This window comes from Lissotriton vulgaris, chromosome 4_1, assembly GCF_964263255.1.
Source record: "Lissotriton vulgaris chromosome 4_1, aLisVul1.2, whole genome shotgun sequence".
NCBI lineage: Eukaryota > Metazoa > Chordata > Amphibia > Caudata > Salamandridae > Lissotriton > Lissotriton vulgaris.
The window spans coordinates 1,127,900,192-1,127,918,529 of record NC_141691.1 but is presented as its reverse complement, the minus strand read 5'-3'; positions in this window follow the sequence as shown (position 1 = coordinate 1,127,918,529).

The window sequence follows — 18,338 nt, the reverse complement described above, 5'->3', positions numbered from 1 at the left end:
CCTCCACCTCCGTGCACATTGTTCCCCTCCCTACTCCCACAACACAGCCTGCTCAGTCACCGGCTAACATGGAACTCACTATCACATACCTTAACACCCGGTCGCTAGTCAGTCACCAACATGACATCTGCCATCTCCTGGATTCAGATCGTCCTGATATCCTACTCCTAACTGAGACTTGGCTGAACGAGGACTCCTCCCCTGATATCTTGGCAGCCATTCCTCCGGGGTATTACATCCTCCAAACCAACCGACCAGCTAGTAAACCCGGAGGTGGCGTAGCCGCTATCATCAAACTCTCCCTCAGATTCACTTCCCTCTCTTTATTTACCATCCCCCAGGCTGATTGTCTGGTTATCAGACTCGAATCCTCGGTGTCCCCTCTTACTTGCGTTTTGGTATACCGCCCCCCTCAACCCATGCCCAACTTCCCCTCCCTTTTCTGCGATCTACTATCTCAGCTCACAATTAATAACTCCAAACTCCTGGTTTTAGGAGATTTTAATTACTGGCCGTCGGACCCGCACGAAAGCCCTCACTCCTTGGCTTTCACTGATTTATTAAGTGGGCTCAATGGCCTCCAACATGTTCACACAGCCACTCATTCCAAAGGCCACACCTTAGATCAGGTGTGGACCTACAACCTCGAAATTAAATCACTCACGATCCTTCCCTGTCATTGGTCGGACCATTTCTTAATCTCCTTTCTTCTCTTGGTCCCCCCGCCGCCCCCCCGTAGCCAAGGCCCTAGCCTCCTGGTCCGCAACTGGAATAAAGCAGACCTCGACCTCTTTCTTTCCTCTCTAATATCTTCAGCCCCGTCCGGCCCAGGTTCTCTAGACTCCCAGGAAGCCGCACTGACCAAATGGCTGGAGTCCGCCAGCGACAAGATCGCCCCTTTTAAGTTAATTAGAACTAAGCGCCCCCACGACGCACATCGCTGGTTCTCAGACAGCCTTAAAACCTTAAAGCTGGGACTTCGCCAAGCCGAGCGTCACTGGCGTAGAAACTACGATCCTTTAGAAAAATCTCACTTCCTAAAATTATCCGGAGAATATAAACAGGCAATTTCAGCCGCCAAAACTGCCTACTTCTCCACAAAAATTCTCAACTCTGCGCAAAAATCTAAGGATATTTTTGCTATTGTGGAGGAGCTCTCTCACCCGGACAGGGTGACCATCAAACCCCTCCCATCTCAGGTACTCTGCGACTCTCTTAACTGCTTTTTTGTTGACAAAATTAGCAAAATCAAAAACAGTATTTCCTCTGGTCCCCCGGCGCTGTCCCTCCCGGAGATTGCCCCCTTTCTTAATCCCCTCTCCTTGACCCAGCTCCCCTCTATACCCGAAGAAGACTTCCTCTCCCTTCTAAACAAAGTTTCATCTGGCTCCCCCACTGACTGTTGCCCCCCGGCGATTCTCCGGGCCGCTTTTTCGGCCTGCCCTACTCCTCCATTAACTCTCTTGAACAATTCCCTCCTGCTCGGCATGGTCCCCAGTCAGTTCAAGAATGCAGAAGTGGTCCCCATACTAAAAAAAACCAATGCCGACCCTTCGGTACTGGGTAACTTTCGTCCCATTTCCCTTCTTCCTTACCTTAGTAAGGTACTTGAGACACATGTGACCAGCGTCCTCAGCTCCTTCATTGAGGACTCCAACTTTCTAGACTCCCAGCAAGCCGGGTTTAGACCTGCCCATTCGACAGAGGCGGTTATCCTCTCTGTCATGGAGGAACTCCGTAGAGGCGCTGACTCCAACATCAGTCAAGCCCTGGTGCTCCTAGATCTGTCGGCGGCCTTTGACACGGTCGACCATACCATCTTAGTCGACCGTGTCAAAGAGGCGGGTATCACTGGAACGGCCCTTAACTGGGTTCGCTCCTTCCTGGCGGACCGCCACCAATCAGTCCATCTTTCCCAGTTTACGGCAGGCAGGACGAGGGTCACCTGTGGTGTCCCACAGGGTTCGTCCCTGTCACCCCTTCTTTTTAACCTGTACCTTTCCCCCCTGATCCGCTCCCTCCGCGGCAGGAATGTCACTGCATTCAACTATGCAGACGACATTCAGCTCGTTTTCAATCTCGACTCCTCGGATGAAGCGGCCCAAGATTTCCAGTCCACGCTTTGCCACATCAGTAATTGGATGGGCGTTCATCATCTTAAACTTAATCCCGACAAGACGGAGCTCGTTCTTGTCGGAGGCCCATCCAATCCCTGGAACTCCACTTTTTGGCCCCTTTCCCTTGGTCCCCCCCCCTCCCTGCTGACAAAGTGAAAAGCCTGGGGGTTTACATCTCCCAGGACCTATCAATGAAGCACCAGGTTAGTGCCACTGTGTCTTCCTGTTTTTTCCAGCTTAGGAAGATCCGGAAAATCGCCCACTTTCTGACTACTGAGGCCCTCACCCTAGCACTGTTGGCATTAGTCATCTCTCGGATTGACTACGCCAATGCCCTGTACGCTGGCATCCCACAATATCAAATTAATAGACTACAACTGATACAGAATCAGGCAGCTCGCCTGATTTATCACCAACCAAAACACCACCACGTCCGTCCCCTCCTCAAAGCCCTACACTGGCTTCCAGTCTCAGAGCGCTGTAAGTTCAAACTGGGCTGCCTGACTCATAAATCTTTGGCCGGCATTGGTCCCTCCTTTATTTCCTCTCTCCTGCATCCTTATGCTCCCTCTAGGCTCCTCCGCTCTTCTCATCTTGCGCTCCTCCAGACTCCCCGTTTTAGACGCAAAAAACACGGAGGCCTCAGATTCTCCTTTCTGGCACCTTCATTCTGGAACTCCCTCCCGCTGGAACTGAGACTCTCTCCTTCCTACCCTCACTTTAGGTCTCTCCTAAAAACTCATCTCTTCCGTAGCATCTACACATAAGCCTTCCCCCTCCCGCCCTCTGCCTCTACCAAACAAGTGATCAGCGCCAAGAAACCGTCCGGTGAATGCCGCGCTTTATAAGTAATTTTTACATTACATTACATTACAAACTGTGACACAAACATCTCCATATCCTTCTCTTCAGAGTATTCTCTTCTACTGTGATGTTGAAACACCTGCAACAAACATTTACGATACTCATGAACTATTTCCTTTGCCTCCTGTGCAGTTTGATTAATTTTCAACCAACCTAAATCTTTTGGTGGCACTTGACCTCTCAGGAAAGTAATCACTGCTTCATACTTTCCATAACTATGAAAGATGCCGCATTTGTGCATTTATCAATCATGGCCATTGTACAGCAGTCTTACATTCAGCCCACAAATCACTTGCCACTACAATCTCAAATAGTGTATCCGAATCTGTCCACAACACTTTAGAAATTTCCACAAATCATTCAACTTGTGTGCACCACGCCACAGGTTTGTTTGTCTCTCAATTTTGAAAATTGTCTGTAAATACTGTAAGGTCACCTCTGCTCCAAGACACGTGTATGCATATTCCTCCTGCTAATTTCCCAAGGGGATAAGCAGAATCTCCCTCTTTGTCTGGCTTTTTATTTTCCCTTCGAAATCCTGGCTGTTTCTTTGTCTTCTTGTGCTTCTTTGCACATTTCATTTCCAATTTTTCAAAATCATTCCTTTTAGGAATGAATTTTATTAAATTCAAGAATGTGCATTTGCATTCCTGCAGGATGCATGTTAACAATTGAACGGCATCTAAATGTACCCTATACCTCTTCTATTAAGGAGAGCTTTTTGGAATTTCCACATCATATTTCTGAGCCAATTCAGTAAATTGCTCATGTGTAGTCGCAGCTCGTCTTATAATTTCTTTGTAGAAGAAAAGCAATTCAGTTTTCTTGATAATTACTTAAGTATTTTAACTCCAGGAATTCCCCAATAATTAATCATAACTCAATTTTTAATCTTGACCAATTTAGCGGCCTCATTTTCTCAGGATCTGGGTTAGTCATTTGCATTGTGCCTTCTGTTCTTTTAACACCAACAGCTTCCTCAAGCCACAGTGGAAAGATACCTTTTTTGAACAGGTTAATTTCTTCTTGGGTCATTGGTGTTGCAAAAACATCCCTATCCCCATCTCTTAGTGCTTGGACCTTATGAGGTGTTCTCCAAACTACAATCTGTGAATTTAGTGAAGTTGGGAAAAATCCTGTAACAGGTAACTCTCCTGAAGCTCCTTGTGTTTCTGGAATGTGTGCAACTTGAAGAGGAGCAATCTGCAACACCTGATGTGGTCTCTCAACTTGGACCACTCTCTTTTCTGTAGGAGCAGTATCTACTGTACCACCGTAGGAAGCTGGCTCTATATATTTTACTGAGAAGGCCTTTGATGCTCTCCAACACGGATAGCTCTTCCTGGCCAGGGGGAGGTGTAAACACCTAAACCCAGGAGGAAAGGCATTGTTCTCAACCTCAGAGCACACAGGCACTCTCCCTATGAGATCAGAACACTCTTGGGGGGTAGGCGGCTCAGGCCAGTCGGTGAGCACACTAAGGATTAGTAGGTTTCAGGGGGCCCCTCTAAGTAGCCCTCTGTGTGCAACGTTTAATAAATCTGACACTGGAATCAGTGCAGATTTATTATGATGAGATGTTTGGTACCAATCATCCCATATTTCAGTAAAGCCAACAGGGAGCTTGGGAACTCGTAATGATGAAAGTCCAGCCCATGTATTTACTACGGCTTCCCTGGCCACTTACAATATCCAGGAATCTACAAGATATTGCATGGGCATATCTGCTCATCCAGATATGCCTTCACAGGAGATAAAGTGCACCCTGCCTTAAGGCCTGCTTAAGGCCTGCTAAAGGGGTTTCTTACCTTTATGTCATGCAATGTCTATGGGCATGGCACACAGGGATGTGTGCCATGCCGACTCTTCAATTTTGTCTGTACCAAGGCATGCAGGCTGCAGTGGCAATGTGTATGTGCATAGTGCGGCGTCGCTTAAAACGGCATGTTTCATGCTGCAGCCCTGAGGGACCCTGTTTAACCATAAGGCCCTTGGTACCAGGGGTAACTTTTACTAGGGACTTATATTAGAGCTACAGGGGGCCAATTGTGGTATAGTATTAGGGAAAGAATACTGGCACTGGGAACCTGGTTAGCAGGGACCCAGAACTCTTCAGTCAAATTTGCATCAAAAGGCCAGGCAAAAGGCCCGGGGCTACTGCAACAGAAACCCACTTTCCTACAACCACTTACTGGGGTACTACTTCCAGAACTATCAGTTGTAGTGCAGGAGGCAGATATTGAGCAGCCAAAATCTCTTCTAATAAATAATCATCCAAATCACTATTTGTTTAATTTTCTTCTTCTTTTCTCTCCCTATCCTTTTCTTTTGTATTCTTTATTTCCTTTCTCCAGCATCTCAGTAGAAATTGCTGAATATAGCCTAGTACCTTCAACTATAGCTTTCTTCCATGTACCCTGTTCGTCATCCCATCTAGCATCTGCATAAATACTCATTGTTCTCTTAGACATTTTCTGGTACCTCTCCCTCTCTTTTTCTATTGCTGCTTTTCCCAACATGCTTAAGGCTTTAAATTACACAGTTCTAGGTGGTGTTTTCATTTCACATAACTTTTCTCTTAATTTGTTGATGATTCTTATTTTAAAACTCTTATATATTAGAAACCTCAATGGACCCTCTTTCTCAGTAATCTTACACCAATGACGTAGCCATAAACAGGCATCTAATAACATAAAATGTGCAGGTCTACCTAAAGGGTGTGCCTCTTTCCCTTTCTCTATTATAACTGTAACATTTCCTCTCACAACACTTGGAAATCCTTTAAGAAATGGCATGTTTTCACAAATCTTGTAAACAACTAGTCCACAGTTCAATATTATGATTTTGTTCCGCAAACATCAGTGTCTCCTTTCAATCCTGTTTCAGTCTTTCTTCTATTAAAATTTTGTCCTTCAATCTCAATACGGTATTCACAACTCAGTGACCTATTACAGAGTGGACCTTGACATCGTCAACCTTTCCCACACCAACCAATCATTCCCTGCACGGACCACTATGATGCGTGATCTAACTCCCTGAAGCAGTTTACCCTCCTTTACAAGTTCCCTCGTATTTTCACAAATCACAAACTTTTAATGAGACAACTCATATATCAGTCTTGTTTGCTTTCTAAAAGGAAAACTTTATAGTAATTCAACAACCAGGATATTAAGGGTTTTACATCTGCCGTCTTTTATCATCAACACAGAAAATCATAATTCGCAGGTGAATTCTCAACTAGCGTGAAATCGCCCAAATCAATGCAGCTTCTCTTGTTTGAGCAATTAGGTTCTTCCAACAGCAATACATTTATTCATATTTGTATCTCAATTATGTTGGTGATGGTACCTCACACTGTACACCATAAAAATCTTTTGCAAACAATAATTTATTCAAGTGTCTCAATCTTTTTTTGTCCTAGGATATAGGAAATTGCAGAGTCTGAATTCAACAATCTCTTCACATAAAACATGTATCAATAATCACCTATTTTCATCAAGGATCTTATCTGAATCCCATAACACAACAAAACACAACTGCAATCACAATAGATGTTGCATCACCTTATTAATACTCACACCTCCAAAACAGCAACCGTCTTCAAAAAACGCAGCTTGATAGCTCCTTAAGCTCGAGGCATTGGATTACAGGATTCAGATATTTTTTTCTAAACTTGGGTTTTATTTTAACAGCTTGCTCTGAGCAATTAAAGCCATTACCCTGCAACCAGTAAACTGACAGCACGTTACATTTATGTCCAAGTTGACCCCACCTTCCCACACAAAGGGGCCCATTACGATGTCCGCCCACCACCGTAACGGTAAGCGCGACCAACCGTCAGAGGTGCGGCAGTCTCGCTGTGCCTATTAGGGTGCGACCGCCACCCTGGCGTTCACAACCCGCATATTTAACATTGTGGCGGGTGGTGCTGTAAGCAGCACCCACCACAATGTTAAAAAGTCATGTTGTGCATTGGCATGCACAATGTGACAGGCACTGCGCGGTGCCTGCTGCCTTGTGCATGCCAATGAAGGGGGTACCATGGTTACCGCCCCATGTGCACCCCACACCCCCAAACACTCGGGGGGACGCAACGGGCCCCCCAAGCCAAAGACCGCATTCCTTTTCATGGCGGAGTCTCCGCCATGGAATGGCATACTACCGCCACCATCATAATATGGATGGCGGACCGCCCCATCATAATATGGATGGCGGTGCCTGCAAGGCACCGCCACCATATTGTGGGACTTTCCCGCCCGACAAGCAATCGTGACAACTGCCTGCAGGCGGAAAAGCGGCAGACGGACTGTATGTCCGCTGCAGTAACCCCAGCCTGACTAATTTTGCAGGGGGCAAATAGCCGTGCGGCGGGGAGTTTTGGTGGGCGGATCGCCACTGCCAGTCGGACGGTGGCAATCCGCCCGCCATGATAATAGGCTCCCTAAGTCTTTCTTCTCCTGCGATGGACCTTTGAATTGTGTATTATAAGTTAAGGTGCAAGTTAGACATTAGGCCCAGTCAATGATAAGAGTTGCATTTTCATTTTAAAATGTTATTTTTCTCAATAAGAGATTAGTAAAGATCTTTATTTATTTTGGGTATTTTTTTAATAGGTCTATCAATCAAATAATGTTACAGAAATCTCATCAAAAAGAATATTGGTTAGAGCAAGTCATCATAAAACTCAAATGCATTTAAGCACGTTCCAGAAAGGAAATAAGCTCCCTTTTCTATGGGACCAGGATCAGAGTTTTAATCTATTTGAAACTCCTGAAGAGTTCGAAATCAAATGGAAAAGAGTGAAATCAAATGAGCTTGAAGCTTCAAAATTGAGTAAAATAGCAAAATTACCCAGGAAGAGTATTTCATAAGACTCAGCCGACTCTTAGATCAGCAGGAAGTTGAGTTGCAGTGGCAATCTGTTGAATCCTAGTGAGTCAGGTAAAGGAGGGAAACAGTAGCAGCAGTAGCTACCACCATCAGCAAGGTCTAATTTACTCTTCCAAGCAAAAATCATGGAAGAGAGGAGGCTTTAGCTACATAAAAAAGTACATATGAAAGTCAAGAAAACATATTGAAAACATTGTTGCTTGTTTCTTACCCCAAGAGGCAATGAAAGGCCAGGGACCTTCGGTAAGAAAGTTCAGTTCCTCTGTACCGGCAAAACTGCACGTGGATTCAACTTTTTATCATGTTGTTAGCTAATGACAATCATGCAAGGTTATATTCTGGAAACATCAGGCACAGTTTTCATTGGTTTCTCATACTCATTGACCTTTTATATCTCTACTTGGTTCACTGCGGAAAGAATGAAACACTAACTAAAGAACAAATCGACTATTGGGCAATACATTCTTTTATATTAAACGACAATTCAGTATTGTTTAACTGTGCAAGATTCTATTATGAAATTATTTGAAAAAACTAAGTAGGAAGTTCATGACATTTTTGAGTGAAATGTTGCATAGTAAATTTACACATTTTGTGAAATTCCACAGTTTTGGCAGCATCTCTGAGCATCACTTTAAGTCAAGCTTCAAAATCAAATTGTGCACATTTCAGCAATATCGAGTGCTTTTCTTTAGATTAGCAAACACTGTAGGAAGGGTTTCTGCAGCCTACATGAATAACAATGACTCCCTACTGCGATGCCCTCTTTTCAGCACATTGAGCATACTATATCGATTAATTTTCCGTCCTAATTTTAGACTCTATTACTTCACCTTATATAGGTACTATACTATTGCTGCAAAACTTGCAGATGATTTTGGTAACATCAGTGAGAGTAGTACTGCTTGTATATCTTTCATACTAGTCTAAATTGTATACAAACATACCTCTGCATTACTACTCCAAAAATTCAAGTCAGAGATCTTTGGACCAATTTCTAAGGCAGTGTCTGAACAAAATATTTTAGATACCACAGATATTGGGTTGGTCTGACTGAGGCAGCTCCACTTCTGCTCTGATGCTTTTGGCACTGCCTGGTCCAATGCTAAATGCAACCTCCTCCTGCCAGCATCATGTTCCAACATCTTTGTTTCTAGTGAGGTAAAAGGAAACCTAATGACATGCAGCTTAATTTCTTCCTACCCACCGCATACAGTCTAGCACAGTAGTCTGCCTGTACTGTGAACTTCAGCTTGCAATAGAAATTTTGCAGCAAAACAAAGGGTTGGTGCTACCCAAAAGCCAGGTGGTGCCCTCAGCTACTAAGACAGTTGCAGACTGAATGCATATTTGCCATCAGACTATGTTCATTCAGGAAATATCTCTCCTGCTGGAGGTACAGACTATAAAAAATATTTGATTAAGGGAGCCACAGTAAGTTAAAAAGAAATGTTTGAAGTGTCATAGAGGAGTATGTAGTTCCTCATTAGCTAAAGTCACTTGCGGTGTTTAAGCACAAAGATGCTCTTTATCTTACCCATAGAAACATCAATCCACGGAGCTACCACTCTGAATGTGATGTAAAAGGCTCCATTGAATTCTTCTCATCATCCTTCTCAGGACAAAATATATTTGACTTATATAACCATATCGTCAAAGTCTTACTTGTTCCTCCTGATGATGTTGTGTTTCTTGCTCGAGAACCACGACTCTGCTTCCCAGGCTACATACTTCTCCTCGGATTGTAGCTCAAATGATTAAATACCTTCATGTCTGCGGCTGCCAAATTGATCTCTATTGACAGTTTAGTCTGTGTAATATGACTACCGTGCAATAAAAACAAAATCGAGTGTACTGTAAAAGCAATAAACATACTGTGAAATTGTAAATGATATGTTCAACACTTGGATTTCTTGGTGCTGATATAGCAGGTGTTTATTATCCAACTCAATAGCTTTCATTTTTATCAAACTCAGAAGGATGAAAGGCTGAGTGGACCTAAGTGATATAGGGCAGCTTTCCACCTCTGGATAATGGTGTCTGTAATCCTTTGTAAGGTGCTGCCGTCACTCTCTGTCTGAAAGTCAGCCGCGACTGTGCAGGTAACAGCAGTGGGGCGGGCGGGCCGTGCAGGGGGTATTTCGAGGGACAATGCAAACGGAAAATTAATTATTTATTTAATTTTCCCTCAACATCGTCCCTCCAAATCCCCCCCTCACGTGGCACCGCTGTTACGTACACGGACCGCGGCTGCTGAAAGTGCAACATGTGTGAATATCTGTATTCAATTCCAAAAGTAGGACACATCATATTGATTTGTTTCAACAAGTACTGGGCCTGTCAATGAAAAACCATGTCCTAAATAGATGGCAAAAGATAAACAAATGTTCGCTTGTCAAACTTAACTTCCATGTCACACTCTTCTTTCAGCCTCCCTTTCTTCCATAGTATTACTATCCTAGCCCCCTTTACGAATTTTAGTAAGGCCATGTCATGCCTGCAATCAATATGGAATGTGATATGTATTACACATAACACATCATGTTTAGAAGATATATAAAGAAATAGAGGCTACACAACATAACAGACAGCAGTAACATATTAGATAACATCTACGTAACACAGCATACACATGATTCATAACATAAAAACCATAGCTTCATACTACACAAAAACATATACTATACAATAATTAACAATAAAACAAAAAACACGACATAAACAGCATCTACATAACAGACAACAGTGTCATAGAACCTGACAGACAGCAGCAACACAGCATACCATGCACCCCAGGGGCGGCTGGCAGATTCTAAAAGTTATGGGGCGGAAAATTCCAATCCAAACTGAACGACTGAGTAATCAAATCTGAAATGAAGGAGTGTGGCGAAGCGTTTTTCTTCCAGCAAAAACATTACATTGCTCATTTTGTAGCTAAAATTCAAGAAAACTTGCCACATGGACTGTTCCTATGAGGAGCAGGATCAAGAATGATTTGCATATGGCTGGGTCCAAACTGGGGTGATGTAGTGAGTTAAAAAAACAATGGATTTAACCCAGAATTCTTGACTGGGGGTGAATGTTTGATCTATTCAGCATTCTGTCCTTCATTTGTTGCCGCAGTATCTCATGGATACATCACATTCCTGCCCTTTTCTTTTAACGAAGGGCAGAACAGCAGGAAGGCTTGTGATGTTGCCCAATGTCAAAAATGAGTAAATGAGGCCCACTATTTTCACCAATCCTGATGTCACTGCACTGTTGTCTGCCCAAGGACAAATACGAGTTTGTGCATCACATCCTGCTTGCAAAGAATACAGTATATTTGAAAGATAATTGAAAGTCTGACAGACACTTGCATCTATACAAATAAATCATAGGAAGAAGTCTTACTGTCAGCTATAATATGAACAAAAGACAACACATTACAGCCAGCTATTCCTCAACGCAGATAATTTCCTTCCACCCCAGGAATTATATTTTAAGGTGAAACTCTAACAATATTTGAAAAACACAAAACAAAATACCCCAGAACCTCTGATTTACTTTACCATTGCAGTTATGAATTGAAGAAATTGACACCTTAAGCTCGGTCTCTAGTCTTTCCTTTTAAAATATATGGAAAAAACATAACTTAATAATGAACACCTTCATGCAAAATCTGGGCCTGGGATCTACCACAGGAGTAAGTGGTGCCACTCAAGACAACCCAACCCCCCTATCTATGAGGAATACTAATGAATCCATGAACCGTTAAAGTCAGCTGCCATCACAGAACATGAAAATCAGCTTGCAAATGGCTCCAATATTGCGATCCAGGTTTCCATGCATAAAGTAATAAAACCCCAAAATGTATCTATGTCAGGAATGTGTCTGTTTACTACCTTTCAGACTAGGAATTCACTGACAATTACAATGCTAATGCAGCTGACCATATTACCTCTCGAATCTTTGGGCATTAGTACAAAACATTGGAGCTTACTGTTTTTTGTGGAGGGCATTGTGCTGTATTATCAATGCACTACAAAAGGGGGTGGTGATGGACGGAGCATCTGAACCAATCAAACACTCTCAAACCTGGGTTTAATCCATCACCGTTCTTTAGCCCACTCTGCCACCCCAGTTCAGACATGGCCATATGCAAATCAGTCTGACCCTGTGCCTCATGGGAACAGTTCAGCCCGAACTGCCAAGCCATGCCTTCCCTGGACCGGAAACAAGCATACTAGGACGGGTTTCTGGCATTCCAGACGTCTTTAGCCAGGCTTGCTTGAATCCAGTGGCAAAGTGAGCAAGGGACTCACGTCTGAGCATACCCTGCCAACTTATGGCGAACAAAGCGGTACAAAAGGGGGTGGTGATGGACGGAGCAGATGAACCAATCAAACACTCACTCCCAGTCAACAGATCTGGGTTTAATCCATCACCGTTCTTTAGCCCACTCTGCCACCCCAGTTCAGACATGGCCATATGCAAATCAGTCAGTGGCAGAGTGGGCTAAAGAACGGTGATGGATTCAACCGAGATCTGTTGACTGGGTGTGAGTGCTTGATTGGTTCAGATGCTCCATCCATCACCACCCCCTTTGGTACCGCTTGGTTCGCCCCCTGAAGCAGAGGTCAGACCCGGGACCAGGGTTCAATTACCGACGCGGCAGGGTCTTGAGCTTAAATGTCCATGGACTCGATAATTCTCGCTTCGGTGCCTGACCTAATCATGGGTTCACACTCTGCATCTCTGGGCATTAAGCTTGCTTAATCTCCACAACGGCCCCCCGCGGCTTTCACCTTGGGGATGCCCTGTAGGGTCTATCTCACAGGGAAAAAGCCAGGACGGGTTCCCAAGGCAAGCGCGGAGATACCCCTACGGGGGTCGATTCTGGCGCTATATAAGAAACATAATAATAATAATAATACGTTGGCAGGGGGTGATAGATTAAACCCAGATCTGTTGACTGGGTGTGAGTGTTTGATTGGTTCAGATGCTCCGTCCATCACCACCCCCTTTTGTACCGCTTTGTTCGCCATAAGTTGGCAGGGTATGCTCAAACATGAGTCGCTTGCTCACTTTGCCACTGGATTCAAGCAAGACAGGCTGAAGATGGCTGTAATGTCAGAAACCGGTCCTAGGAAGCTTTAATCCAGTCCAGGGAAGGCATGGCTTGGCAGTTCGGGCTGGACTTTCCCCATGAGGCACAATGTCCGACTGATTTGCATATGGCCATGTCTGAACTGGGGTGGCAGAGTGGGCTAAAGAACGGTGATGGATTCAACCTAGATCTGTTGACTGGGTGTGAGTGCTTGATTGGTTCAGATGCTCCGTCCATCAACACCCCCTTTTGTACCGCTTTGTTCACCATAAGTTGGCAGGGTATGCTCCGACGTGAGTCCCTTGCTCACTTTGCCACTGGATTCAAGCAAGCCTGGCTGGAGACGGCTGTAATGCCAGAAACCGGTCCTAGGAAGCTTGAATCCGGTCCAGGGATGGCATGGCTTTGCAGTTCCGGCTGGACTGTTCCCATGAGGCACAAGGTCAGACTGATTTGCATATGGCCATATCTGAACTGGGGTGGCAGAGTGGGCTAAAGAACGGTGATGGATTCAACCCAGATATGTTGACTGGGTGCGAGTGCTTGATTGGTTCAGATGCTCGGTCCATCACCACCCCCTTTTGTGCCACTTTGTTCGCCGTATGTTGGCAGGGTATGCTTAGACGTGAGTCCCTTGCTCACTTTGCCACTGGATTCGAGCAAGCCTGGCTGAAGATGGCTGTAATGCCAGAAACCGGTCCTAGGAAGCTTGAATCCGGTCCAGGGAAGGCAAGGCTTGGCAGTTTGGGCTGGACTGTTCCCATGAGGCACAGGGTAAGACTGATTTGCATATGGCCATGTCTGAACTGGGGTGTCAGAGTGGGCTAAAGAACGGTGATGGATTCAACCCAGATCTGTTGACTGGGTGTGAGTGCTTGATTGGTTCAGATGCTCCGTCCATCACCACCCCCTTTTGTACCGCTTGGTTCGCCATAATTTGGCAGGGTATGCTCAGACGTGAGACCCTTGCTCATTTTGCCATTGGATTCAAGCAAGCCTGTCTGAAGACAGCTGTAATGCCAGAAACCGGTCCTAGGAAGCTTGAATCCGGTCCAGGGAAGGCATGGCTTGGCAGTTCAGGCTGGACTGTTCCCATGAGGCACAGGGTCAGACTGATTTGCATATGGCCACGTCTGAACTGGGGTGGCAGAGTGGGCTAAAGAACAGTGAAGGATTCAACCCAGATCTGTTGACTGGGTGTGAGTGCTTGATTGGTTCAGATTCTCCGTCCATCACCACCCCCTTTTGTACCGCTTTGTTTGCCATAAGTTGGCAGGGTATGCTCAGACGTGAGTCCCTTTCTCACTTTGCCACTGGATTCAAGCAAGCCTGGCTATAGACGGCTGTAATGTCAGAAACCGGTCCTAGGAAGCTTGAATCCGGTCCAGGGATGGCATGGCTTGGCAGTTCGGGCTGGACTGTTCCCATGAGGCACAGGGTCAGACTGATTTGCACATGGCCATGTCTGAACTGGGGTGGAGGAGTGGGCTAAAGAACGGTGATGGAATCAACCCAGATCTGTTGACTGGGTGTGAGTGCTTGATTGGTTCAGATGCTCCGTCCATCAGCACACCCTTTTGTACCGCTTTGTCCGCCATAGTTTGCCAGGGTATGCTCAGAAGTGAGTCCCCTGCTCACTTTGCCACTGGATTCTAGAAAGCCTGGCTGAAGATGGCTGTAATGCCAGAAACCGGTCCTAGGAAGCTTAAATCCGGTCCAGGGAAGGCATGGCTTGGCAGTTCAGGCTGGACTGTTTCCATGAGGTACAAGGTCAGACTGATTTGCATATGGCCATGTCTGAACTGGGGTGTCAGAGTGGGCTAAAGAACGGTGATGGATTCAACCCAGATCTGTTGACTTGGTGCGAGTGCTTGATTGGTTCAGATGCTGCGACCATCACCACCCCTTTTTGTACCGCTTTGTTCGCCATAAGTTGGCAGGGTATGCTCAGACGTGAGTCCCTTGCTCACTTTGCCACTGGATTCAAGCAAGCCTGGCTGAAGACGGCTGTAATGCCAGAAACCGGTCCTAGGAAGCTTGAATTCGGTCCAGGGAGGGCATGACATGGCAGTTCGGGCTGGACTGTTCCCATGAGGCACAGGGTAAGACTGATTTGCATATGGCCATGTCTGAACTGGGGTGTCAGAGTGGGCTAAAGAACGGTGATGGATTCAACCCAGATCTGTTGACTGGGTGTGAGTGCTTGATTGATTCAGATGCTCCGTCCATCACCACCCCCTTTTGTACCGCTTGGTTCGCCATAAGTTGGCAGGGTATGCTCAGACGTGAGTCCCTTGCTCATTTTGCCACTGGATTCAAGCAAGCCTGTCTGAAGACGGCTGTAATGCCAGAAACCGGTCCTAGGTAGCTTGAATCCGGTCCAGGGAAGGCATGGCTTGGCAGTTCAGGCTGGACTGTTCCCATGAGGCACAGGGTCAGACTGATTTGCATATGGCCACGTCTGAACTGGGGTGGCAGAGTGGGCTAAAGAACAGTGATGGATTCAACCCAGATCTGTTGACTGGGTGTGAGTGCTTGATTGGTTCAGATTCTCCGTCCATCACCACCCCCTTTTGTACCGCTTTGTTCGCCATAAGTTGGCAGGGTATGCTCAGACGTGAGTCCCTTGCTCACTTTGCCACTGGATTCAAGCAAGCCTGGCTGGAGACGGCTGTAATGCCAGAAACCGGTCCTAGGAACTTGAATCTGGTCCAGGGAAGGCATGGCTTTGCAGTTCGGGCTAAAGAACGGTGTTGGATTCAACCCAGATCTGTTGACTGGGTGTGAGTGCTTGATTGGTTCAGATGCTCCATCCATCACCACCCCCTTTTGTACCATATTATCAATGCAGGCTAACCACGCAAGACTGCCATGGCACACTGTGCCTGCCTTGAAACAACTTCAAACTCATTTGAACTGGAAACAGAAAAACAAGAACAGCAAGGTGAAATAATTATATTTGACTCATGTTTGCCCTGAATATTTGACGTTACAACACATACTTTTACATTGCAGTTTTTACACAGCAAATACCATTACAACATATGTTTTCACACCGCAAGCCTTTACAATGCAAATTCATAGGGTTGTATTAAAAGTACCATTACATCGCAAACCATTACCAAGTATACTAATACAGCACATAACATTACAACGTATAATAAGCCTGCAATATATTTTTTTAAATATGGTTAACTATTTTTTTTTTCATCCTTACTCTGGGACGGGCTGCAAGGGAAACAGGGGTTTTGGGTGGGGGAGTACATTAATAACCATCTTTTAATTGTAATACTCAAGTACTAATTCAAAAGCCGAAATATTCAAATACATGGGTATTAATAATTTTAGTCATTTTTTTAAAATTGGCTTGAATTTAAAGCATATATACAAACAACATTTTAAAAGATACACCGTACATTTTGTGTCATAAACAGAATGTACATACAAAGCACAGAAAGCAAAGAGAATGGGTGTCCTTCAACTATATCCATTACAGCACCTGACCCATCATCTACTCAAAATGGCTGACATTCTTAAACAGAACGTATAAACAGACATTTCTCACTACACATAATAAATATACATTCAGTAAGGTCCTGATTCACGAGAAACAATCGTTTCCAAAACATATCTTCTTTAAAATTCTCGTTTACCCCCAAAAAAGTATAAAAGAAGCCATCCACCATTTTGTGCTCACTGGTGCACTTCCATGGTGACAACACACAGCAGAATGAGGTAATTGAAATTTTTATGGTCAATTGTGTCCCCTAACGTGTACCCCAACGGCCCCATGTACGAGTTTCAAGTACATGTAATTTCCCTCCACAACCGAATATGAAGACGCAAATACATTTGCGTCCAACGTTAACATGTCCTCTATCAGATCCACCATGAATGGATTGATAAAACAGTTCCTAAGTATGCCGTGCCACCGTCTTTATATGGTGTACTTTCACGTTTTTCCTGGCTCTGCTGAGCTAGGCCCTGATTTTCTGTCTTCAAGCCACGTCTGTCTCTGCCTCCGAAAGCTGCAGCATGGAGATGCATCCCTGACTTCTGCCTTACTTCCTGCCAAGCGGTGCCCGGCTCGGCCTGGTCTGCCTGCCAAAAACCGTATTTTACCTTCAAGTTATCAGCGTAGCCAGCTCAGCTACTCGAAAACACATTCCTGTCTAGTGATTTAGGTAAACATATCCCCGGCTGCAGAGCAAAGAGCAAGTCTCCCTGTCTCTGTGCAAGTAAATTACAGTTCCCGTTACCAGAGTAGGCCCATGGCCCCGCACGTAGACACGCAGGCACCTATACACGCACTAACATTCAGTATAGAGTAGCCTCTGCCCAAGTGACCTTTTACTCTAGATTAAACATCCTCCAAATATTAGATATCAGATATGTTATAGGGACAGGTCGATCTGACATGCCAGACTTCTGTCTCTTCTACTAGTGCTAAAAGTCAGACCCTTAGCTTCCTCCAGATGCACGTCAATCACACGTCATAATAGCTGCGCGCGCATTCAGGCCACAGGTTTCAGCTGACTCTGCAAGAATTTCCTAAGCACCCACCCACTTGTGACACTTTTCTGTGACGTTTCTAGTGTACGCCTCTGTGCACACCCCTGTACACGCCTTTTTGCTACGCACATGTGTTCTTATCATATACATTTCACTTGTCACGCCTACTGTATTCAATACTATTGTGTCATTTTACTATATATGTCATGTACTGTGAATAAATCATTGACATCTTTCCTGCCATCATTGCATACCCGAACCCTTGTATTGATGGAATAGATTTCCATGGCTCGAGTCATCATTTATGATTAAAGCCCTTATGACTCAGACACCACGGACTCTGCCTCTCATTTGATTGAGCTATTTTCTTTAAGTATCCGAAATTATCTGGCAAACTCGTATACGGTAAAATATTTGCCACATAATTTGGCGCCCGAATAGGAACCCCTCCCCCACCCCACGCGCCGGTGATGCGTCGCAGGCTTTGCCCCCGACTACAGCTGTGACGGACCCCATGCGCATCTGCAGGTTTTCCTGTATCTCCCTCAGGCCTACGGAGGTGACGGAGACTGCGGTCGACATCCAGACGAGGCGGTGAGGAGTGCGGAGGATCCCGACCAGAGCCCAGCCGAGAGAGCAGTGTCCGAGGTATCGAGAGGCCCACCAGTAGTGTCGAGACGCATGCGTAGTGTGCAGCAGCAGCAGTGACGTCGTAGTGGTCCAGTTCAGTCGAGTCTCCGAGGCCTTCTGTTCTGTGCTTCCCGGTGAGTACCGTTGCTGGGGACGCATCAAGACGGGTGCATTGATTTGTGTCCGGTCAAGACGGGTTTGGGTACACAAATCCGGTCTGCACTGTTTTAGCAGTG